Source organism: Scylla paramamosain, chromosome 27, assembly GCF_035594125.1.
Source record: "Scylla paramamosain isolate STU-SP2022 chromosome 27, ASM3559412v1, whole genome shotgun sequence".
Classification (NCBI taxonomy): domain Eukaryota; kingdom Metazoa; phylum Arthropoda; class Malacostraca; order Decapoda; family Portunidae; genus Scylla; species Scylla paramamosain.
In genome coordinates, this window is record NC_087177.1 from 3,745,001 (window position 1) to 3,770,234 (window position 25,234).

General features: G+C 40.0%; 1 long non-coding RNA gene across 1 annotated transcript in view; it reads right to left on the reverse strand.

Annotated features, from left to right (window-relative positions):
* The window catches only part of LOC135114450 (uncharacterized), a 151,837-nt gene that overhangs the window by 60,381 nt on the left and 66,222 nt on the right, over positions 1-25,234 (reverse strand). Inside the window, exon 2 of the long non-coding RNA XR_010275505.1 lies at positions 15,476-15,519. This is a non-coding gene — a long non-coding RNA (uncharacterized LOC135114450). The remainder of the gene's footprint in view (positions 1-15,475; positions 15,520-25,234) is intronic.

The window sequence follows — 25,234 nt, forward strand, 5'->3', positions numbered from 1 at the left end:
TGCTGCTGCTGCTGCTGCTGCCCACTCACCAACACGTCACTAATTAAACAGGTGCACACGAAGGACAGCTCACACACACACACACACACACACACACACACACACACACACACACACACTCTTCTCTCTCTCTCTCTCTCTCTCTCTCTCTCTCTCTCTCTCTCTCTCTCTCTCTCTCTCCTATTATGATGACATGTATTTTGAGCTAATCACCATGCATATTTCAATACTGTCACAACAACGCGCCAACTGACCGTGCTACAGTTAGCGTCACTGATAATGAAGCTTATCTTCTAGACCACTGACCGGGTTTGTATTCCACTGTTAAAATTAGTACACACATAACATTAATTCAATTCCCCGTGCTGCTCTTTAAAGGTACATTGTTTTCCAAAAAGACCACGGCAATTAATTGTGATTTTTACCGGTAACGAAAGTAGCGCGCTGAAATTACATATCACAGAACTTAGTAAGTGCAGTATGTGGAAATTTCATATTATTGTGTCTATCTAACTATTATTTCTATAGGTAAAGCTGCATTTTTCCTTGTTCAATTTTGCATCAATATATACGCTAGTTCTAAATGTTACATTCCCACATTCGGGAAATAATGCATTCATAAACCATAATCGACACCTTTGTTATCATTCCCTCATTTCAGATTCTAATATAAACGTCTGAAGATTATTCAATTAAATCAGTCTATTCATATTGAATGGCTGAGAGAGGGGAATGAGGGAGGCTGTGTGGAGAGGGAGAGAGAGAGAGAGAGAGAGAGAGAGAGAGAGAGAGAGGGAGAGAGAGAGAGAGAGAGAGAAGAGAGAGAGAGAGAGAGAGAGAGAGAGAGAGAGAATAGGTGGGTTTGGGAGAGATGAAAGTTTCGCGGTCAGGGAGATGTGAAGGAGGGAGTGAAATAAGTTGCGCGGTGATGAAGGTTTGGTGATGAGGGAGGCGAAGTGGTGAGGTAGGGAGGATAAGAGGAGTACTGAGGAGAAAGGTTGATGGGGAGGATATTAGTGAGCAGGCAGTGAAGGAGGATTACTGAGAGAGGGAAAAGAAAGAAGGACGAAGAAACTATGAGTGCTAAAGAGAATGTTGGAGTCAAGGAAGTCAGGGAGGCTTAGGAGTCAAGGAGAAAGGTTTGTTGCATGAGGTGACAAGCAGAGAGGCTGGATGAGGTGCGGTGGCGGCGTCATTAAGGGAAATGAGAAGGAGCAGGGGGTAGGGTCGCCATAAGCCGCTTCACTAATCAACACTAAGTCGCCTCCCACCGTAATTAAAATCTATTAGCCCAGAGATGAACTTACGCGCTTCGGGGATTTAATGTGATGACTCCTCTCCCTCACATCCTCTGCTACTTCCGGCTCTCCATCTCCACACCCACTCAGCCCCTACCCTCTGACAGCCACCCACCCACACACTCACGACCTACCCATCGTAGCCCTCAAAAAAGCTTTGAAGATTTAAACTTTTATTTTTTGCCCGTATAAAATTTGCATATCTTTCCAGCCGTTCCCTACTTGTTTGATGGACTTTTTGCCCTTCCTCTACCACAGGACCAATAAATCTTCGGCAAAGATGTAACGCAGTGAGGTGGAAGAAACCTGTGATCCCTCATTACCTTGACGGGTGGCGGGACGGCGAAGGAGGAGAAAGGTTGTATTCGCATCGAGCACAGACTGCTAGGGACAAGACCGAGCTGGAATGGACGAGGAGGAGGAGGAGGAGGAGGAGGAGGAGGAGGAGAAGAAGGAGGAGGAGGAGAAGGAGGAGAAGGAGGAGGAGGAGGAGGAGGAGGAGGAGGAGGAGAAGAAGGAGGAGGCAGGAGAAGGAGGAGAAGGAGGAGGAGGAGGGAGGAGGATTACAAAAATATTTCCTATCTATAAAAAGAGGTAAGATCGAACATGTAAACGAATAACAGACATATATCAATACTACCCTGTCTAAGTAACATACAATGTATGAAAGAGTCGCGCATTAACGGACAGAGAGAATTTCTCAACATCAATTTAGTTTTAGGGAAAACTTTCCTCCATTATTAGTGCGAAGTAAATAAATACAGTCCTGCAAAATCTTCAGGATGAAAAGCCGTTAACAAGTTTTTTTTTTTTTTGAAGCATTAGATCACAAAATAATGCTGATAAAACTGTACCACTGTGGAATCAATGGAAAATACAATAACTAGTTAAGAATTACCTAAACAATAGATTTCAGTGCATAGCAGCCTACAACACTGAATGATGTTACATCAGATTATACTCACATCCAACACCACCACCACAAGGATATATACTTGGTTCCTTGTTGTTTTTGTTATATATAATTCTGAACTGTGTCTCTGTTTATCAACTTATCATTAGATAAAAATGTATTTGTTAAATACATACACTAAAATGTGTTATCATGAGATACTCAGCTAAATATCTAAAAGTCATTATAAATGACAAACTGAGCTGGAGAGATCATATCAACAATATAAGAAGGAAACCATCAACATGCGTAAGAATAACGTAGAAAACAAAAAAACTTGTTAACCACAAACATCTCATTAATTATGAACTACGGTAGACCATGTTTTCCTCTTATTCATACTACTGTATTGTTGTCCGGGAACGGCTAGAAGTATTTCAGCGAATATCTCCTTTTTTGATACACAAAAGATTCGCAAGAGTATAATGTCAAGCGTTATGAACATGCATCTCTTTTACATAGAAGTTAAAAAGTATTAAAACCTCTGACACATATAAACTAAATTATCTCAAACAGATGCATGATATATATATATATATATATATATATATATATATATATATATATATATATATATATATATATATATATATATATATATATAATATATATATATATATATATATATATATATATATATATATATATATATAATTTTGCATGCATGATTTATAACTAAAAATGAAATTACCTTTTATTTGGTACTGGAACACAGGAAGCTTCTCATGATACCGTAATTACAAAATTAATAAAAAAATATTGTGATTCCAACAAGTAGTGGGTCCCTCATTTTTATCGCAAATGTTCCCGAAAAATAATCTTGATTTATAAAATTTTCCACTCGATGTGTGTTTGTGAGTGTGTTGTGTTGTGTTGTGTTGTGTGTGTGTGTGTGTGTGTGTGTGTGTGTGTGTGTGTGTGTGTGTGTGTGTGTGTTGTGTTGTGTTGTGTTGTGTCGTGTTGTGTGTGTGTGTGTGTGTTGTGTTGTGTTGTGTTGTGTGTGTGTGTGTGTGTGTGTGTGTGTGTGTGTGTGTGTGTGTGTGTGTGTGTGTGTGTGTGTGTGTGTGTGTGTGTGTTTATTAGTGCAAGTCTTTAATACCTCCAGAATGCAGCAGGTTCGTCGTACACTTTTGCCTTCATTCTGTGAAACGCAAGCGAGGTACTGCGATTCTCTGCCAGTAATACTCTAAATACAATACTGTTACTGAAAAAAAAAAAGCTCCTGGAATTTTGTAAACAATTTCTGTATGTTACGTTGCTATTATTGTTGCTAGAGGACTCCTCGTAGGTGTAGTCAGTAATTTTGCACGCGGTTTTGTGGCTGCAGCATCGTCAGGAATTAGCGACATGGTTGAAAAATTATTATTACGAGAACACGGTTGGTTGGTATTGACATGTCCACATAATTTGCTCTGGTGAAAAAAGCGTCCTTTGTGGGAAAAAAAATATACGAGTAGTCTTGCCATTACCGAGACTGTGAAGTTGAACAGATGATTATAACAAGCTCCCTTCTTTTAATTGCAAGACTGGTGTTCCGTCATTAGTAGCAGAGGCATTAACGTGGAAGATATATTACATGAGATATAAACTCATTTGTAAATTGTAAGCTGGAAAGAAAATAAGAAAAAGAAAAGAACAAAACTTAGTATTTTACATGTACTGACCTTTTCAGCAATGAATCGCATGCTGACTTTAATGGATTAAAATTACGCGGGCATTAGTGTGTGTGTGTGTGTGTGTGTGTGTGTGTGTGTGTGTGTGTGTGTGTGTGTGTTTCATCGAATTTATCGTTATGTCGACAATATTTTACACCGTCACTGCATAACTGAATACACACACACACACACACACACACACACACACACACACACACACACACACACACACACGTACAGATCTCATTTAGCCGAAAACCAATGTGTACCCATACATACATATAAACATTAAACCAACCTCACCACCACGGAACGCATCCCTAATATCCTCAACCTTCACGTACCTTCAGCTGAGACCAAGGAACATGAATTAAGTAGAGCAGTAATAAGAAATATAATCATAGGAAAATTCCAGTCAATTCAATTAGCGATGGTTGTGCAACTCAGCGGCGAGGGTTTCGTCAGGTTCAGTTTAATTTTGTCCCCGAGAAATACCGAACTCATACGGCGACACACGCTGCCGGGCCGCTACCGCCATTAATTTTCGGGCAGGACTAATATGTTTCACGCTAAAACGCCGTGGAATTAGAAACAGCAGGAGACGAGTCAAAAGGTGGGCAATATTAGAGTTGACCACCCTGCTTTATATTACATTTCTCTCTCTCTCTCTCTCCTCTCTCTCTCTCTCTCTCTCTCTCTCCTCTCTCTCTCTCTCTCTCTCTCTCTCTCTCTCTCTCTCTCATTGAACCTGTATAGATGAAAGTTGAAGGTACAGACCAGAAATGAATACCAGTCTCAGGGCCACTGAAGGCTACACTTTCCTGTTCTGTGGCATGGTTCTCTCCCTAGCCTGCAGCTTTGGGTGAAAATAGTGTCCCTTTATTGGCTTGCTACACTTGTACTGTTTTTTCTTATCCCCAAACCTGAATGTAACAGCGTTCAAAAATAAGCTTCCCCGTTGAATTTCCCTACCACCACTAAAATGACGTTATAACTAATTATATATAAAATTTTGGTTTCAAGTACAATGCTGAAAACAAAGGATATGTAGACTGAATTGTAACCTAAAAATTCCCATGTTATTAAATAAGAAAAACGATATACGTACTCATTTCTTCACCTTTCCAATTTTTCCTAATGCACCCATGCCCTTATTTGCACGTCATATGTACTGCCCTTCTTATCCTCACACAGAAACTGATACAAACAAAATCCTTTCCACGCTGTTACTTCTTTGCTGTACGCTACACTATGTGCATTTTTTTTTTTTTTCACTCGCTTTCTTTTCTTTTCATATCCCTAGAGAAACACTTTAAGCACTCCTTATGAACTGATCAACTATTTTCGATGATGTTTCTTTCTCTTCTCTGCTCGTGGTTGTGCTTGAGCGAGAAGACGTTTGCTTTCTTTAATATGTTTAGCGCAACAATTACCACAACGCCTTCTTATTAATAGCAAATGGTTGATTTTCTGTGCCGCTCACATTTTTCCTTAATTTATGATTTACCCTACTCTGCCTGAGCTTCATAGTTACGCACTGCATTTCTGGTATAAAAATAAACTCTCTTCGTCGTGGTTCTCCCATCCTCCAACCTCACTATAAAATTTCTTTCTGTCGTCGACACTATTCAGAGAGATTGCAACAACCACCTCTTTGAAATTCTAGGCTTTCAGTAAGCTTTACCTTTCATAAAACATTTCTGGGCAATAAATGTAAAGAACTACTTTACTATATTAAACTAAAGTTTTCCGAAGAAACTTTAAATATTTTTATTTGAATCTGATACCGTGATCTATGGTAAATTTGTACGTCAGAACAATGAAGTACAGATATCGAACATTTGTACACAAATACCCTCAAAAATAAGTTTTATATCCTACATATCCTGGCAATCCACACAGCCATGTGAACTATTGATAGAAAGTAATTCTCTTCATGGAAATTTGAGGCTCATAAATCATCGTCAGCCTCTGATTCATCTGCAGTCATCTCTGTCAATTTGCCTTCTCTTTTAAGCATTCCAAGCAAAACTCCTATTTTAACATCTTTCCACTTAGGTCTATCTTGCCTTCTCTTACCATCCCTGGGTTAATATTTCGTTGTTTTAATTATGTTTATTTGGTTGATGCATGTAAGTCCACAAATATTAGTTCGCGAGTTGTCAGTTCACTTACACCCCAACAGACCGACTCGTGGCCCCGCAATGCACACTCCAAGCGGACGTGTCGACCCTGCCTCCTGCAGCTAGACGCTCATTAAAAAATAATTAAAAAAGATTGAAGTCTCATTCGCTGGATCACAACTCACATCATTTCCAATTTGTACTTGCGTCAAGTTTCTCAGTGTGAGATTTCATTAATACTTTTTCGCCATCATTAAAAGCGAAGTTGTTATTCTATACTCTGACCCAGGGAATACTGGAGGTGAGCTGGAGAGGTATCTTCGTCCCACAACTGAGGCTCAATACTAATGAACCGGTATCATTGTGCTTGTACAGTATTTGGTTCACGTAATGTTAGAGAAAAAATGAGCACAAAGGAGACTGGTCCTCGGATGGCGCTTCCAAGAACTTTACAAAAAACCTCTCAAAGCAAAATTACGATTTTCATCATTAATCAGTGCTGCATGTCGTGTATGTAATGATGTGGATGTTGTAATGATTCCCTGACAGTTTCGTGGCTTGAATCTCAGTCTTTAGGTAAATTATTATGAATCAGGGGAGCTAAATGTCCAGAGAGACGCAGCTGAACCGCAAAACGTAGGCGACCATATGATCATAATGCAGGGGATGTAAATGCCGAAATAACGGAAGGGAAGCTCAGGCAAGAGAAACGGGAGGGGAGAAGGGTTCCTTGAAAGGCACTTGAATTATTTGAACAGGGAATTGTCGACACATATCCGGGCAGCATCTTGCAAGGCGGTGAGCAAGAAAGGGAAACTAGCAGATTGTGAAAAAAAAATAGATAAATAAATGAAAAAAACAAATAAATAAATGTATCATCTAATAAATGAAAGAGAAAAAACAGAGTGGCACTTGCACGAGTAATATGTGTCAGTACTGATGGGATTATACCTAACCAAAATTGAATACAGTAAAAAGACAATCACTCAATACTGAGATGCTTAGAAAAGTTCAAGGAGGATCAACATTTGCATATACAACAATAATAATGAAAAGATTCAGGTGGAGAAGAGTTCTGATCTCATGGACAGAAATAAAAACAAATGACACTGTTAGAAAGAATGGTGAGAAAAAGGGATCCGATACAAATAGATAAATAAATAGATAAATATATAAATAAACAAACAAAACAGAGGACAGCTTTGCGTGGACAATATCTGTTCGATGAAAATGATAACGGTAGTGAGGAGTGAGGCTTGGAAGAAGGAGGAGAGAGAGAGAGAGAGAGAGAGAGAGAGAGAGAGAGAGAGAGAGAGAGAGAGAGAGAGAGAGAGAGAGAGAGAGAGACGTAGTGAAGTGGAATGAAGCGATAGACGGGCGAAGAATGAAGAGGCACGGGACTGCGGAATGGAGCAGAGGAAATGCCTGGAGGTGCATGATCGCCAGAAACTTCAGAGGAAAGCCAATTTGAAGGTAGATTTATTTAGTTGGCACGACAAATTTCTGAGTTTTCTAGGTTCAGCCTCTCTCTTCCTCCCTCTCCCCATTCCCAGCAGGCCGGCACGAGCTGCTTCTCCCCGTGCGCCGCGCCTCACTGGGAGGCCAGCGACTGGTCCATGTAATTACTTCTGCTCAAAAAGTCCATTTTTTCACGTTTGAAAGCAGAGAAGTCCATTAAAGTGAAATTATTTCCATGTACGCGGCAGTGTGAGGGATTCATATATGGAGCCGGCTGGCGGAGCGCGAGGCTCACGTGCCTGATCCTTTGAATGCGTTAATGGGTATCAAAACTGTGAGGAGCTCTGAAGTGAGGCATCTCTCATCAGGCTGACTTTTTCTTCCAAAAGTAACCATGTTTTAGACAGGCTTCCATCCTCACTGAAAGTAAATTTGACATGCTAGACGCATCTCACGTCACGTGTCAGAAGGCTGGGAAGGAAACAGAGGGCGGCGTGGCCGCGAGCACACCTCCACTCAACGTACACTCCACACTCCCGCTGACTGCGCGGAGCGGGACGCTTCACGCCCACCCACACAGCGGGATATGACAAGGAAATGATTAATGCTCAGCCACCGCCAGCGAGCAACTACATTTACTAGTTTCCGCGCCCGTGCAACACAGAATAATTTGTCATCGGCATAGAGCTAGAATCTGGAGGTAAAGGCGCCAACATTAATGAATTAGGACGAAACACCTAGTTCGCCCATTTCTCTTTTATAATTAATGACACGATGATAACTCTTAAACATGGCGCCGCCAATAATAGAAACAAACAATTACGGAAAAGCGGAACAACCTCCCCTGTAACTGGCTGTCTGTCTTTGCGTCTCCCTTTGTTTGGATTCGTCTATTTGCCTGTTTGTGTATATGGCAGCTTCCCCCCCTTCTCTCTCTCTCTCTCTCTCTCTCTCTCTCTCTCTCTCTCTCTCTCTCTCTCTCTCTCTCTCTCTCTCTCTCTCTCTCTCTCTCTCTCTCTCTCTCTCTCTCTCTCTCTCTCTCATATCAGTCAAGCAAAATACTTGCCTTCTACTGTTCTACATATTAGTTTCAACAACAAGTCTTGGGTGCTGAAATGTTCCAGATTTCCGTAACACCTACTTCCATGAAAATAAAATAGTCTCATGGGAGGAAAAAGACTCGACTCTTACTTCTTATATATTATTCTTAGGAGTTTCTTGACAAGCCAGAGAAGACTAAATGTTACAAGGAAGAAAATTACTTTTATTCAACACCACTGCGAAAGTCTCCGTCTGTCACACGTATTGCTTACCATCTCCTAAGAATTTTTACGACTTCACTTAGTGCAAGAAATTCCACTTTTAATTTCCGCGAAACGGGAGGAAGATTACTTAACTATTCCTTCACAATAAACTCCACACCGGCAATCACATCTGCTACATGAAATTCACAAGACAGATAAATTTCTCACCCACCCCAGCATCCCCTCAACCCCTCCTACTTTCCCTCTTTCTCCTCTTTCCCACTCGCAGTATAGTCCGTGCTTCCCGAGGGTTCAATGAAAGGTGAAACAAAAGGAACACGTCAGCAGCTCCCTAAAAGCTTTGTTCGCACTCTAAACAAAGAAAATTCCCCCGTCGTGCCAATATTTGTCTCCAATACTAAGTTACTTTCTTTTACACATTTTAACTTCACTCACTACTTTACTGACTTATTTTAGCCTCTGATCACACATGAAGCTCAAGTTAGTGCGTGTGAGTGAAGAGATAAAAACAAATACAGAGTACTATACACACATACGCAACATTCAGCCATTGTTTTCCAATACACAGTTAAAGAAATGTAATACATATTATAAAAGTTTTTTTTTTCTATGTCCTATTCATCTTAGTTGAGTCCTAAAACTCGAGCAGCGGAAAGGCATAAAACACTCACTGAAAATAAGTAGAAGGTGCCCTGGTCTCCTAATATAGAGCGGGTTTTATTGACACAGCAAACGCCGGGAGTGAAACAAAACATGCTCGTAAAAGTCAACGACGAGTGGCAATGTAGAATGAGAGGAGAATGAGTGATGAAGGGAACATGATCAAACTTGAAACATACAAAATAAAAAAAAACTCTATATATATATATATATATATATATATATATATATATATATATATATATATATATATATATATATATATATATATATATATATATATATATATATATATATATATATATATATATATATATATATATATGCCAGGATCCTTTGCTCTAGAAACTAAATTTGTTTGACTGAGTGCAAGCGTAATTCCGAGTAAAATTCATTTTTATGAACAAATTCACAAAATGTGAAGATGAGATGAAAAGTAACTTTACGAATATTTGACAACTAATGACGTGTGTGTGTGTGTGTGTGTGTGTGTGTGTGTGTGTGTGTGTGTCTGTGTGTGTGTGTGTGTGTGTGATATATATATATATATATATATATATATATATATATATATATATATATATATATATATATATATATATATATATATATATATATATATATATATATATATATATATATATATATATATATATCAAACTCACACACACACACACAAACAGTACAGAATGAGGTGGATTTTTATACGTAACTACTGTCTATGTTGTTCAGTCGTGTGTGTGTGTGTGTGTGTGTGTGTGTGTGGGTGTGTGTGTGTGTGTGTGTCCATTCGCATGTCCAAAAGCAAAATAAATGAATCAATGAAAATCAGAAAGAATAAATTGGTGTTCACAGATTACGAGTACAGTTTCCTTTGAAAGCAGCGGAAATAAATAATCGAGGAACACTCCAGGGAGGTATTGCTGTATTACAGAAAGTGGCTTCGGGAACACTGGAAAAAGCGTTAAGAGAATAGAAAATGATATAGTAAAGGATTACCACAAAGTAATTAATGAAACACACTCTCACACAGGAACACACACACACACACACACACACACACACACACACGACTGAACAACATAGGCAATAGTTATATATAAAAATCGACATCATTCTGTAGTGTGTGTGTGTGTGTGTGTGTGTGTGTGTGTGTGTGTGTGACAGCCTCTCTTTCCTGTGCGCTACATTGGTCTCAGTGTTGTCCTTGTTGTTCATCATGTGATCCGTGTGTCAGCTGGTGTGCTCATACTGACCTTAAAACATGTTTCCTCATCCTAACACTAGTTCAGTGGTTCGGCTACATGGAGAGAGCGAGAGAGAGAGAGAGAGAGAGAGAGAGAGAGAGAGAGAGAGAGAGAGAGAGAGAGAGAGAGAGAGAGAGAGAGAGAGAGAGAGAGAGAGAGAGAGAGACCAGGCGACATAACTAATTGGCAGCGCATTAACATTAATTACGTTAAATGACGCTTTCCAGTAAGATATAATGTTGTGAAATGTAGTGAAAGATAAAGACAGATGTCGTTCCATACGAATATTTCCTCACTTCCTCTTCCTTCTAGTTATCATTCCCCATTTCTTCATTTTCACCATTTAAGTAACACTATTTCCACCTCCACCACCATCACCACCATCTCCCTCCAAGGCATCAAAGTAGAAAAGAAGGCAGCATATTTACGCGAGCTGTGAAAGGTGCACCGAGTGATACCTTGGAGAGAAAATATATGCAAAGTACGATGAAAGAACTATCAGACTTACACAAGAAATGTTTGATCAAAGAAAAATATATATAGAAAAGTTTGGGAGATGTGAGTTAGGTAAGGGCTTGGACAGGCCCCGAAAAGTTCCCCGGAGCGAAAAGAGGAGAAAAACGTACGTTGGAGGAGGAGGCCGAGGAAGAGGAGGAGGGGGAGGAGGAGGAGGAGGAGGAGGAGGAGGAGAGGTAATGAGGTGAGAACAGACGCCAGGGAATGGACTGGAAGAGAGGAAGATACGTCAGTTTAAGAGTCTTAGAAACTTCCAGTCACGTGATGGATGTGCCTAACGGTGAAGGTTAAAGAAAAATGTACCAATATGAAGAACTAATTCCTCAGAAAAGGCTTAAGTACATAAGTATTCTGAAATATCGGATATGCACAGTACCACACAGGAATGAATGTAAGATGGTAAGATGAAGTAAGAGAATGTAAATAAGACTATGGAAGTTATGGGAATTTAACCAAAGGAAGGAAATAGTAGGGGAATGTATGGTAAGGAAGGGAAGGGAAAGGAAGGTAGGAGAGAATAAATAAGGTATGGTAAGGTACTGTAAGATAAGTTAGGGTGATGTAAGATAAATGAAGGTGGAGTGAGGTAAGGTAAAGAAAGGCATTAGAACTTATTTCACTGAGATTAAAGCAAAGCCAATTCAATCAAAAAAAAAAAAAAGTACTAGCAAATTAGGGAAAAAGTGTTATGAAAAACTCTCCGGCTTTCAGGTGTATGAGCAGAAGCTTTATGATGATTACTCGGTGCACAATGCGTCGGGAAGAAGATCAGAAAGATATGTGATGTGATGGAAGTAAAAATGAGGTGCACTGTGGGCGAGGACTCATTAGTATGAATGGATCAGAGCTGGCGTCATAGCCGAGCGCATCCGTAGTCCTGCTTCTTTCAATGGTAAGTTGCTCATCATCACCGCAACCTCCACGTCCTTATACATCAATAACACACACTGTACTTGCTGTACTGTACACACACTGTACTGTACACACACACACTCACTTGCTTGTTACTGTAAAAGACAACATTCATTTGTATATCTTCTCCTTTTCACCTTTCCTTTAAGAATGGTACCCCAGTGGACCTTTTCTTCACTTTTGTTGTTCTCGGACACTTCCCCTCTTGCATGAAAAAAATCTGTTCATATTTGTCTACCATTCTTCCTCTTACATTTCCTTGTTTATCTCCATTAGTGGGTGTATTTATGCATTGCTTTTAATCCCTGTTAACAATGTTGTCAATTAGCCCATTAATATGTACGTTGCCTGAGTGTTGTACCATCATATCTATTTATAACATATTGATTCTCTCCCTCGCTCCCTCCTTCTCTCTCTCTCTCTCTCTCTCTCTCTCTCTCTCTCTCTCTCTCTCTCTCTCTCTCTCTCTCTCTCTCTCTCTCTCTCTCTCTCTCTCTCTCTCACACACACACATTTTATAAAACCATGACAATTTGTATAACACTTATGCCGAGGTGGTAATAATGTAAAGCCTTGACGTCAGCATTTCAGCATCCAGGAAACAGAGTTAAAGCACTGCCGGAACACCTGTCCTTCACAGACCCACCAAAAAGAGCAGTTACGCGCGGCCATGTATATTATATTTAACTTCTTTTTTTTTTGTAGGCAGTGTAATGCAGCTTAGTCGAGACCTGCAATTTTCGTCATTTAGTGTAAGGAAAGTGCTTTGTGATATTACGTCGTGCCGAGATGCCGTGCTCCTACAGACCTTGCCGATCATGGAATGCTACACCTCTCTCTCTCTCTCTCTCTCTCTCTCTCTCTCTGGTCAAGTGTAGCAAATGTCTAGCCTTGCTTCCATTTCACACTGCTCTCGGTATTTCATCCATGTAATTTTCTCTTTGTTTATGCGTAACAATAAAAAAAAAGAAGAAAAAACGGTAAGCGTCACAAATAATGCTATTGTAGAGTCTGGCTATGATATGGCCGCAGCAACACACCACCAAAGTGTCGGCGTGGAAACAAGACGAGTGTGATTACCCGGTAGGAAGGATGTAGAAATGTGACCCTAATGGAATCGAAAATAAATATCGGAAACGAGAGTGTCAATACGCGGGGATATTTTTGTTCAAAAAGAAGATATGAATTTGCCGGCCAATCAACATGACCAAGCTCTCTCTCTCTCTCTCTCTCTCTCTCTCTCTCTCTCTCTCTCTCTCTCTCTCTCTCTCTCTCTCTCTGTCTGTCTGTGTGTGTGTGTGTGTGTGTGTGTGTGTGTGTGTGTGTGTGTGTGTGTGTGTGTGTGTGTGTTTGTGTGTAATAAGTGAGTGAGAGAGTGAGTAAGTGTTTAATACATAAATACAATAATACTGACAAATCCATTCTCACATACACGGGAGAACAAACATGTAAATGGACAGATAAATTAAAATGTGAACATAGGTAAACACACACGGACATACACACACGCGGAGGTACACACGAGGAAGAGAGAGGGATAGCAATAGGCAAATATGGACAGGTACACAAATGGATAGATATTATTTTTTAACTGTAACAGGCAAGTGACAGAGTTCTGTGTAAATAACGAAGGGCAACAGTGCAGAGCAAAGACAATTAAACCTGACAATGTTTGGGAGAGCGAGACGAGACTGAAGAGAGGCACGGGCACCAAGGATACTGGGTCAAGGAAAATGTTGTATATCAAATAGAAATATAATGGTAGTTGTAGAGGAATGTTGTTGTTTTTATGAGCACTGGAGAAAGAAATATGTTAGAGTATCTGAACATACGTGGACTGTTCACAACTATACACACACACACACACACACACACACACACACACACACACACAAATAAATAAACAAATAAATAAATGTATGCATAAATAAATAAAATATATAAATATTCAAATATATAAATATATAAATACATAAAGTAAAATGAAATAGTAATAAAAAAAAAGAGATTGGGAACTATAATGTGCAATACTGAGTGGAAATTATAAGTATAGGATTATATTTTCGTTCGCACGTAATTTCATCTTGATTTTTCGTGGATTAACTTTGATGTGCGAGAACAAAACATGCAAAAGAACACGGAATATTTCAGGCGTGGAAAGTTGAATTATCATATACAGAATATACTTGATTTACAAGCAATTTTGTCTAAGTTTCATACGTGGAATCTTTGGAAAATAGTGAGGTAAATAATGCACGGAGCAGTGGAGGGGCAGAGGAAAATTACAGTATAGAGATTTAACCTGATAAGCCTTTTTTTTTTTTTCACGTGAAGGAATTTTGATGCATGAAGTAGTGAGGAAAAGAATACAAGAAGAGAGTAAGCTACTGGGGGAATGGTGCTTGAAAATGTGAGGTGGTAAAGATACCGACAAGAGGACACCATATATTCACTCCAACACTACAATTTCTACACTCTTCGCTTTACTCTTCGCACTGTTGTTTAGTGTAAAGCTTCTTCACAACAACATTGTCTATTTTGATCCCGTTTCGCTGTTATTGAATACCAGCACCTTTACTCCAGCTCTCTCTGAAATTCAACCTCACCTCGCTGTTATCTGACTCCAGACACGTTTACTCTGCGTTTTAAACTGTCTCTGCTGTTGATAATATGAAAGCATCTTTACTCAAAATTTCTCTGTATAGACTTTTCCTGCTGTTATTTAGTACTCAGCGAGATTTTTACTCTGTATCAAAGGAAAAATAATTCTCAGGAATCAATAAGCACCGTACCCTACAGATGAAAGAAAAATATAGGGTTGAGACTGGAATTCTCAGCGTCCTCTATCATTCCTGTTTGAATATTCGAAAAGTTTTGTTTCTATGTCATGTTACACAGAGCAAACGAGGAAAGGCAGCACACTTGAATCCTGCGTGGCGGATGGAGGAGCCGAAGAGGAAAATATCTGGGAAAAACAAGTCAACAAGTATCTCTCTCCAGAAGTAAAGCTTAGCAGAAAAAAAAGAAAATGCATGAAAAACAATAGATGGCTTTTACAGCGAAGGAAAATAATTTGATAACATACACTTGTGAACACGATGCCAAGTTGCAAAATAAATATAAAGGATAAAATGTAAAGAAAAGGAAGAATTATGAAAGATAAAATAAGAATTACGGAAAAGGTAGAGATATGCACAAAGGCAGAAAATCAACAAGATACAATTGTGGATCCGACCCTTATGTTACAGAATATATAGAAAGAAAAGGAAGAACTACAAGAGATAAATAACAATGTAAAATGCAGGAAAATATACATACCGTCACATTCCTAACAGTGAAACGTGACGCAGCACCGACACCGTAACTACAAACAGCTGGGCTCCCCTTACCTCTCACACACCGGCGCAACACGACTCGCAGCTGTCCACTGGATCTGAAAAATGAAATACAAAGATTTTAAAGTCAAATCACGGTGCAAGGCGACGAGGAGAAAATTTCAGCCTCGATGGAATTCCTTACGTGACATGATCGGCGGAAACTGTCACGGAATCTCAACTGTAAGCGTCACGACAAGCGAATTAACTGAACATCACGTACATGCAAATCAGCGAAACGAAAGGGTGAAAAAATAATAAATAAATAAGACCAGAGAACGAAACGCACCTATTTTCTGTGTGAACGTAAGACTTCGGGCTTATCACTTCATCGGCCGAAATATCACAGCATAACGTGAATTTATGGGATATCAGAAAACAATCAGCGCTGGGAATCCGACGGCGACTGTGCATGTTGCAGACATCTTGTGCGGCAGATACATCGTTCATCCAGACGCTGACATGAGTGCGTGCGTATACGTGCGTGCGTGCCTCTGTGTACGTGTGTGTGTGTGTGTGTGTGTGTGTGTGTAGTGGGGAAGGGTAGGTGAGTCTGTTGGTGTGTTAGGTATGAATGTTCTTTCTATACGTAGTAACAAGTATTTATGTATATTTGTTAATGTGAAGTTTACATACGGCAAAGAATATTCTGGCTAGTCGAAGCCAGACGAAGTAAAATTTCAATTAAGATTTTTTGTATATGTGTAAATATATTTCAGCTTGTGATTAATGTAGCAATATTGAAAGCGAAACGTTGCACTACAGCTATTCAACGAGTATACAGGATTCTTAAATTACACTAATTCTAACATGTCTCGATAACTTATCAATTATTACGAAATATTGTTAACTGTTGCTGCTACTATTGTTCCGGCTCCTGCTGCTGTTCCTGTTGTTGCTGCTGCTACATCCATGCACAAGAAAGTGAAATTTGTGACCCACCCTTTTCCTCCGCCCCAGCCAATCATCCCACGACGCCTTGCCCTCCCAGTCACTACTGCCGCTACTGCTGGTGGTACTGGTGAGGGCGGTGGTGGTGGTGGTAGTTCAGCATCCTAAAAATGTTAATTTATACAAGCAGCTCCTTTGTATTTCCATGTTTGGTATATCCATGATTCATATTTAATATGTGTTGAGGGAAAATGAATAAATAAATGAATGAATAAATAAGTAACATCTTCTTTTCATCTATCCCTTTGCGGACTCACAGAGAAAACTCCAAACTAATTACATTTGTATTGCATTCGTCAAGTTTTGATCACGTCATGAACAGAGAGAAAATTTGTTTATGTTCTGTCTTAAATGCAAGAGAAAACGTAACGGCTTGGTGATATTTTTCGACATCACCAAGAGCAGTAGTAGCAGCAGCAGCAGCAGCAGCAGCAGCAGCAGCAGCAGCAGCAGAAGCAGCAGCAGCAGCAACAACAGCAGCAGTAGCAGCAGCAGCAGCAGTTGTGGTGGCAACAATGACATTCAAGTGGCTTCAGTAGAGGCGCTTCTACAAGTGAGCACAATACACGGAGGAACTTTAGCTGCTGGTTGGAGGCTTCCTGAGACTGCGCCACTAGTGGCCAGTTTATGCGGCGTGTAGAGAAGGCAAGTGTTGTTTCATGATAATGCAGGATCATCGACAGTCTTCGGAAGGACTTGCCCTACTCTGGCAGGTCACATTCCACCCTCGTTGAGTATTTCACTAGCCCAGGGAGCACCGCACGGTAGCACAGAACGCGCGCTGCATTTGCGTTGTGAGAGTAAGGAGGCAGAGCACCAGGCAACTTTGTGCTTCAGGGCCGAACAAGCAAACGCACATTTCCAGATTTACTTTTATTTCATCCCGTTCTCGGAAAAAGAAAAAAAAAAAAACTCTGGCCGTAACGGGGTTCTCAGCTTCCGAGAAATGGAAGGGATCATTGCCGGGTCCTTTCATGCCTGCTCGACTAAAAGGGTAATTTACTGAAAGGGAAACAGCGCAGTAAGGTATCTATCTAATTCGAGTAATGATATTTTAGTTGTGTAAATATATAAACCTATCTTGTTTTCGTGTTTTTTTTTTTTTACTTGTGTCTCAGCCACTCCTTCTAGAAGAAAAGTAAAAACAAATGGTCCAATAACTGAATCTATAGAAAAATAGCAATGCTAAGTATTATGCTTCAAAAGTCCTTGCTTGCTCTAGGCTTTATCACTTGATATATTCCGGCATTAAGCTAACGGATGGAGGCAGCAGCTTGGGACCTAGACCATTCTGCAGAATAATCTGTTCTCCCCAACGACTACGTGATCTGCCGTCCAGAAAACTTTGTACGGGTATTCTCTGGTACGAAAGTTCGATCGTTCAAACAAATTACAGTCAGAAATAAAAGGTCAATTGTGCAGTGTTTTATCGAGGCGGAAAAAACGTGGCGCATTATCAAACTATAGTCAACGATATGAAAACTTTAGAGATTTATGGAATATTACCACATTTTGAAGACAAATATCGAAAACATTCTGCTAACACCTCACAAATATCTTCCAGATTGAGCTAAATTTTAAAGGGCTTTCAAGCAAATGCCTTCTATAACAATGAATGCAACATGAATTTCTTGTGAACTGCGCTAGAAAATACAATACAACTGTACTGGTAAATGAGTGTAAGCTCTTAACAAAGCAAAGGAGCAAAGCATTTACTAGTGAGGACAACAGAGTCGCTTAAAATACCCCAAATAATCCAATCCATTCCTCTTTATGGACACTGGGAGAGTTTATCTTTATGGAACTCTGGTATTGCTGACTGCGTTGTGTTTCCAGTTGTAGCGTCATTTGAGTTAGAGAGTAATGGATAGCTGACGACAGATGAGTCAGAGGTCGTGTGCGTGTGGCATGTGTAAAGGAAATAAGTTATTAAGAGGGTAATTTTATGCTTCTGTCCACTCCGTCCTTTTCTCTACTCACCTGTGCACGCTGCCCAGCTGAAGAGGTGGTAAAATACGGTTTGTGTGACACCTGTTAGAGACTGGATTCGATTTCTTTGCCACGTATTACGGTTGTTGATTGCCTCACTAAACTAATTTCACACACGCGCGCGCGCTCACACACACACACACACACACACACACACACACACACACACACACGCGCGCGCGCGCGCGCGACCGATATGTCTGTGATATCTTCTCGTGGCAAGTTGAGTTGTTTTCGTCGGCATTCAGCCAGCACCCTGCCGACTATATATCTTCCTCTTCCGAAACATCATTACTCTCCTCCTCCCCTCCTCCTCCGCCTCTTCTTCATCCTCCTCCTCCTTTTACCCCTCCTCCTCCTCCTTTCTCGTGTTCCTCTTCTTCCTCTTTCTCCTGTTCCTCCTTTTTCTATTCACGCTATTGTTGTTGCTGCTACTGATGATATTCTCGCTGCTCCTTTTCCTCCGGCTGCTGATGATAACGCTATCGCTTCTGCTGCTACCATTGCTGATGCTGCCGCCGCCGTATCCCGATCCAGCAACATATTCTTCCGTTCTTGTTTATCTCGGTTATTCTTTTGAGCCACGATATATCCCTCGGACGGGTTGCAATCAGCTCTTGCCGCCACTTTGCAGTCTTGGGCAATTTGTGCCTTACATCGGACTCTCTTCACATCCGGATATTTGTCAATCTCGGTCTTTCTCTTTATCTTTGTGCATGAACTTCTCCTGCAGATATGTATGAATGTAGTGTATGTTTTCACAATTTGTATATACAGTTTCGCCTCAGTCTTCTTCAATCATATCTTCTTTCACGCTCACCTTCTAGCAAGAGAAGATGCCAAAGGGAGGCAGGAAGGAAGCGGGTGAAACGTGTAGTGCTCTCACCCCTTTTGAGATAATCAAATTGCAACTCATTGCCAAGTCTAGTCGATACGCTATTTCCCTCGCAGCGTGCAAATCTTGGCAGGAAAGAAGTACAGGGTTAAGAATCCTCCAGTCACACGCACGCTCCTTACAGATCGATGATCCAACATTAGCTTCCTCTATTAGCGACTCAACTTGCGGCTCTCAGAACGACCTGGCGTGGCAGTTTGTGTACACGTGCATACAGACATGTAAAATTAATAAGGAAAACGAAATACTTAGCGCCATTTAAGAAAAATTTAAATGCTTATTTTAACTTCATTTTTTACTACTTTTAAAGGCAAGGTCGGTAAAACTAAACACTCCTACCTCTACCTACCCGATGAGACGTGAGTACCAAAACAGCTACACGGTGAGAACGCAACTAATGTATACAGAGAAGAAAAAAGCTCCCATTAAATCTCATTGCAACTTTACCATCTTACCAAAGCAGTCCGTGATGATGTGTTTGCCCAACAGACCAGTGATTTTCCTGCAGACGTATCCGCCAAGGTTGGCAAATGTTTGTCATTCACTTCATTGCTAAGAGGCAGATTTTGCATTTATTAACGCAATGTGTATGTTTTCCACCCATTTCCAGATGAAGTAATTTCAAAAAGTGATACTAAGTCTCGAAGTTTTTATCTTTTTTTTTTTTTTAATGCAAATTGTAATTATAGTTATTCGTCTTAAAAAAAATATAAAAAAAAACAGTTTTACGCTGTCATTTTATTTTTAAAGTCTGCATACCCAGCATGCACAACACCTAGCTTCATCAAAGCTGTTTTGGCTTGAGAAGGGATGTGAGGTTTCCAGTTTAGATTGTTAGTAAAGGACACACCGACGAATAAAAAAAAAAAATAAATAAATAAATAAATAAATAAATAAATAAATAAATAAATAAAACAAAATAAAATAAATAAATAAATAAACAGATAAATAAATAGATAAATAAATAAATACGTGGTAAAACTAAAAAGTAATAATGGAGCAAAACATGACCAATCTCAGCCAGTTCTAATAAAAACTCAAAAACAAGCGGCGAGACAAAACTGCCTGAAAATCATAAACACTTACAAATGATTCAATAAATGGCCAATAAATGAAGAGGGAGTTTTCGCATGAAGATTTATAAAAAAATAGATAATGCACAACAAATAAATTTTCTCCATATAGTGAGGAGAAAAAACAGAAGAGATGGGAGGAGCGGAAGATAGGTGTGGAGGCAGGTTCAATACCAGGTGGAAAGGAAAAGAGATATAAAGGAAGGATGAGAAAGATGAGCTGAGGGAAAGAAGAGAGAGAAAATGGAAGGGAAAAGTGCGAAAGGCGATGGGAGGCAAGAACTCATACAATGGAAAGGGAGAGAAATGTGAAGGAAGGGCAGATAGAACATGAAAAGAACGACTGGGAGAGAGAATGGGAGGGAAGGCACCTACCCCCAATACCTCACCGATCCCTCTTGCACTACTCAGCACCTCATCATCGTTCTTTGACGGAATGTTTGCGCGGCTTAATCATGCAGCAGCCACCATTTCTCCTTATCACCGCCTGTCACACCCTCGCCACGGCCCCAGTCACCCGCGCCCCACAGCCTCTCTTCTGTGATTGGCCTCAGAGGAGCTCCACCAAGACGCTCCCCACTATGAACGTCTTCTGCCCCGAATGACTAGGCGCTGAGGGACTATTGCAGGGCTGCAGCGGTGATTCGGCCCCATGGAGTGAGTGAATGAGGCAGTGGATGAAGCTCAGTATTCACGCCGCCCTGCTTAGTGGTGTCCCCAAGGAGAGAGAGAGAGAGAGAGAGAGAGAGAGAGAGAGAGAGAGAGAGAGAGAGAGAGTGTGTGTGTGTGTGTGTGTGTATCATCACCCTAGTGAAAAAAAAGTGGAGAAGAAAGAATAAAACGGCACAATTACTCTATCAATTAGTGTTGTCTTCATTATTTTCACTAATATATATGTACATAAAAAATGTAGGATAAAGACAGAATTGTACAAGAAATAATAAATTTTTTTAAACGTACGAATATGAAATGTGCGAATGAAAAGTCAACACACACATAAAAAGATATATATAAAGAACAAACACAAAGTCGCAGTATACAAGCTCAACAGGAACTACTTTCGTCATCCACACACTTTCACAATTTCTAATCGAGTGGGGCTTTTTTTTTTTTTTTTCTGTGTCGACGTGATTAAGAGAAAAGTTCAAAGCTCCCTCGTCATCGCAAAGTAGGTGCAATACAAAATGGCAAGGCGGCAAACCGCTTCCCTAGCAGCACTTATGTAACTGCGATGCCTCAGTGCTTCTGTCACGAGGAAGCTACAATAACCAGTGACGATTCTTTGACTATCCCAGGGAAAAGAAATGTAACATTTTTTCTCCCAGATATTTTAAAATCCCTCGTTTCAATTACTTACTTATACTTTTACATTAACGATGAAATCGGATATGTTAAGTTTTACGAAATGTGGAAGGTGTATTCCATGTAACGGTGCGACATTAGTCACGTCATGCTCCTACCGTAATTACTTCGTGTTTTGCTCGGAGCATCACGCCCACGGTATTCACCAACCATTTAACGCTGACACGTGGCCCGTCAGAGGAGTGTGCACGGTGGAGACAGGAAGAGGACAAAGAAAATTTAAATAAAGCGAAACTCACAGGCATAAGAGCAGAAACACAAGACTAAAAAATAAAAAATATCCACGAGGACTGAATTAAGCGTGAGAAAAAGAGAGAGTGCAAAGGCCAGAGACGCTATGTGTTAATGCTTTATGCTAAGATATCAAGTTCATTCTTCCCTCTCTTTCTCTGGAGCTATACTGGCCTATCATTTACATATTCTGTGGATTTTTTTCAGGGATGTGGCATTTGAGGAAACTTCCCTATCCCCTCTTCACCAGTTCTTTGCTCCCATGATCAGCCCATGATTTCAGTAACTGCTTCAAACGCCTTCAGCCCCTTGTACTGCGAGCAAAGACTGGGAGACGTAACACTGCTGGGTGAAAAAATAACTTCGTATGCATAAAAAAATTGCACTTACCAAAGAGACAGCAGTGGGATCTCAACACCCGATCACTTCATATTTTCAACTATGCACTTCCAAAAGCCAATTCATCCTGCTTATGTACGGTGTGTTCCTTTATGGTTCATCCTTCCTTTCTTTGCGTGGTTCGCTTGCCCTGAAGCAAAATTTGTCCATTTCAAAGGACACGCCGCGGACATTTCCTCCGCTCATCCACGCCGCTTCTAACAGGAAAACGTTTTCTTTGTTTACTTGCAGACTGGATCAAGGCAACGAATAACGGTTATTTTTTCGTTAAATGTCTCACACACAATCCATTTTGTCAACCAATATTTTCGATATTTTCAGAGGAGGCTGTTACAGAAAAGTTTCCGAGCTGAGCACTGCAACACACCAATGTACTACTTTGTTCCTCTCGTTAAATCGTTATTTATGCTCAATGCTCTGCTCGTTTTCCCAAACTAATGACTTTCCGCACAATTTACTTTCATTTCTTGACTAGTTTGCTAAGGCAATATAATTAACAGTATATATTAACCAGCGTCTCTATGCAAATACGATACTCTTCAGGCACCTCCAGTAATATCGCGGCACCTGACGGACGTGCTGACGCTGAGGGAGGAAGCTGGGTCCGTCCATCCCTGTGGGAACACTTCCTGGCCTCGCTTCATCACGCCGCCAGATGAATTGCCCTTCATCTGCTCCACAAAAATGTTAACAAAGATTAATATGCATGATATTTTTTACATTTTTTTTTTTCACTTATAACTGTGAAGTGCTGGTGGAGGTCGTTTGCATATTATGCATTAAGTTAGCATATCAAATAAACCACATCCACATATGAACATATCTATTCAAAGGATATTTTTCCTCTTGATATCAGTAAAATATTGTTGGACACATTCGACGCCCTAAGTCCTGCCAGCCCGCCCACACACACACACACACACACACACACACACACACACACACTGCATGACATTCCAATTGTCTTCGACATAATTCTCTGGTTTGCTGGACATGTTAATGCATGGTAAGGTTTTATTAAAATTAAATTGTAACCGGTTCGGTCTGGAGCGGTGGCAGGCATTAGTTTCATTGGCCACTCCTCGACCACCTGGTGTGGCTCCACGCAGCGTGCACCTGTCCATCCAATCTGCCGTAAGTCACCTGCAGGTAGGATCCATATAGGAAAAGTCTACTTGCACGCGACTTTGCAATAAAAAGTATTATTCTGGGTAACCTAAGACCCTAGTACAGTGCAAGCATGGATGCGTGTGTGTGTGTGTGTGTATATATATATATATATATATATATATATATATATATATATATATATATATATATATATATATATATATATATATATATATATATATATATATATATATATATATATATATATATATATATATATATATATATATATATATATATATATATATATATATATATATATATATATATACACACACACACACACAAACACGCACACACGCCCGAACGCTTCAGAAAGTTCTGGTCGCTTACTTCATTTATTATTTTTTTTTTTTTTTACCTAGACACTTTGCAAAGGTTGCAAAATAAGCGAAGAAAAAGCATGCAGAAAGTCGCTTCAGAAAGCAGGGGAAGTAAAACTGAACATGATTCAACCAATCTGGTCCATGAACCTCTGGCCTGGGAAAAGCCAAGCAACGCGAAACAAGGAAGTGGGCAGACTGTTCCGCGATCTGCTATAACAATTAAACTATAATGCATAATAAAAAAAAACATGAATCATTTGTACATAATTAAAGTGAAAGAAAAAAAAAACATGGTGAAGACAGATTATCAGTGCCCTCCGTGAGGAACACTCATAAAAGACTGAATATAAGACATTCGATATCATTTTTATTTCCGTAGTGAAGGAAAACCTCGCACATCTCTAATATTGGACACAGCTCTTCCCGAACACCAAGCCCCACAAAGAAAAAGACGTGTGCTTGTATAAAGTCACAGAGGCACAGGCTTCCGAATTTCGGAAGTTCACTTTACAAGTACAAGAGAAACGAGCATGAGCCCTTAAATCTGTAATGCAACGGGCATTTTTTAATATTTTCTTTGCATTTTCGTTTTTTCAGGTTGTCGCGTCCCTGGGGGCCATGACTTATTCACACATACTCGCTTGGTGTTCACGAAAATATACATACAAGTATTGAGTAACGAACTCCATAATTCACCGAGCAACACGCTTTCCTGCTCCTCCTTCCTCCCTCCCTCCTTCCCATCCTGCCTCCTTTCCTCCTTCCTCCTCCCTCTCTCTCTCTCTCTCTCTCCCTCCGTCTCTTCCTGAAATAATCTCAGAAAACACTTCAAAAATGACACAGAATGCAAACAATTCATCGGGTTATTACGACGCTTTTCACGGGGCTCGAAGCGCTGCCTCTGAGTTCCCAACTCGTGTGTGTGTGTGTGTGTGTGTGTGTGTGTGTGTGTGTGTGTGTGTGTGTGTGTGTGTGTGTGTGTGTGTGTGTTTTGCGTGATCCGTCATAACCTTTTCCTTGGATAATTTTCAACTAAATCTTATTCTTCCTCCATTATATTACTTGTGTTTTATGATATTTTTAAACACAAAGCTTTCAAAAATATTGAGTGTAAAACACTTTAGTGTTTTTGCATGTATATTTTCAACATGAATGCTTTTTCTTAACAAAGTTTTAAATATCTTTCACGCGTTTTCTTTTCCTTGGGACAATTCTCATACGAACCAAGTACCACAACACTTTTTCTCTTATTTTTACATGATATTCTCTCGTGCACATTAATATAATTCACCATGACTGCTGGCATCCACGCTGACCCTTTCCATTTGCTTCAACGTTTGTATTTGCTTCGGGAAATATATTACGGCATGAATGGTGA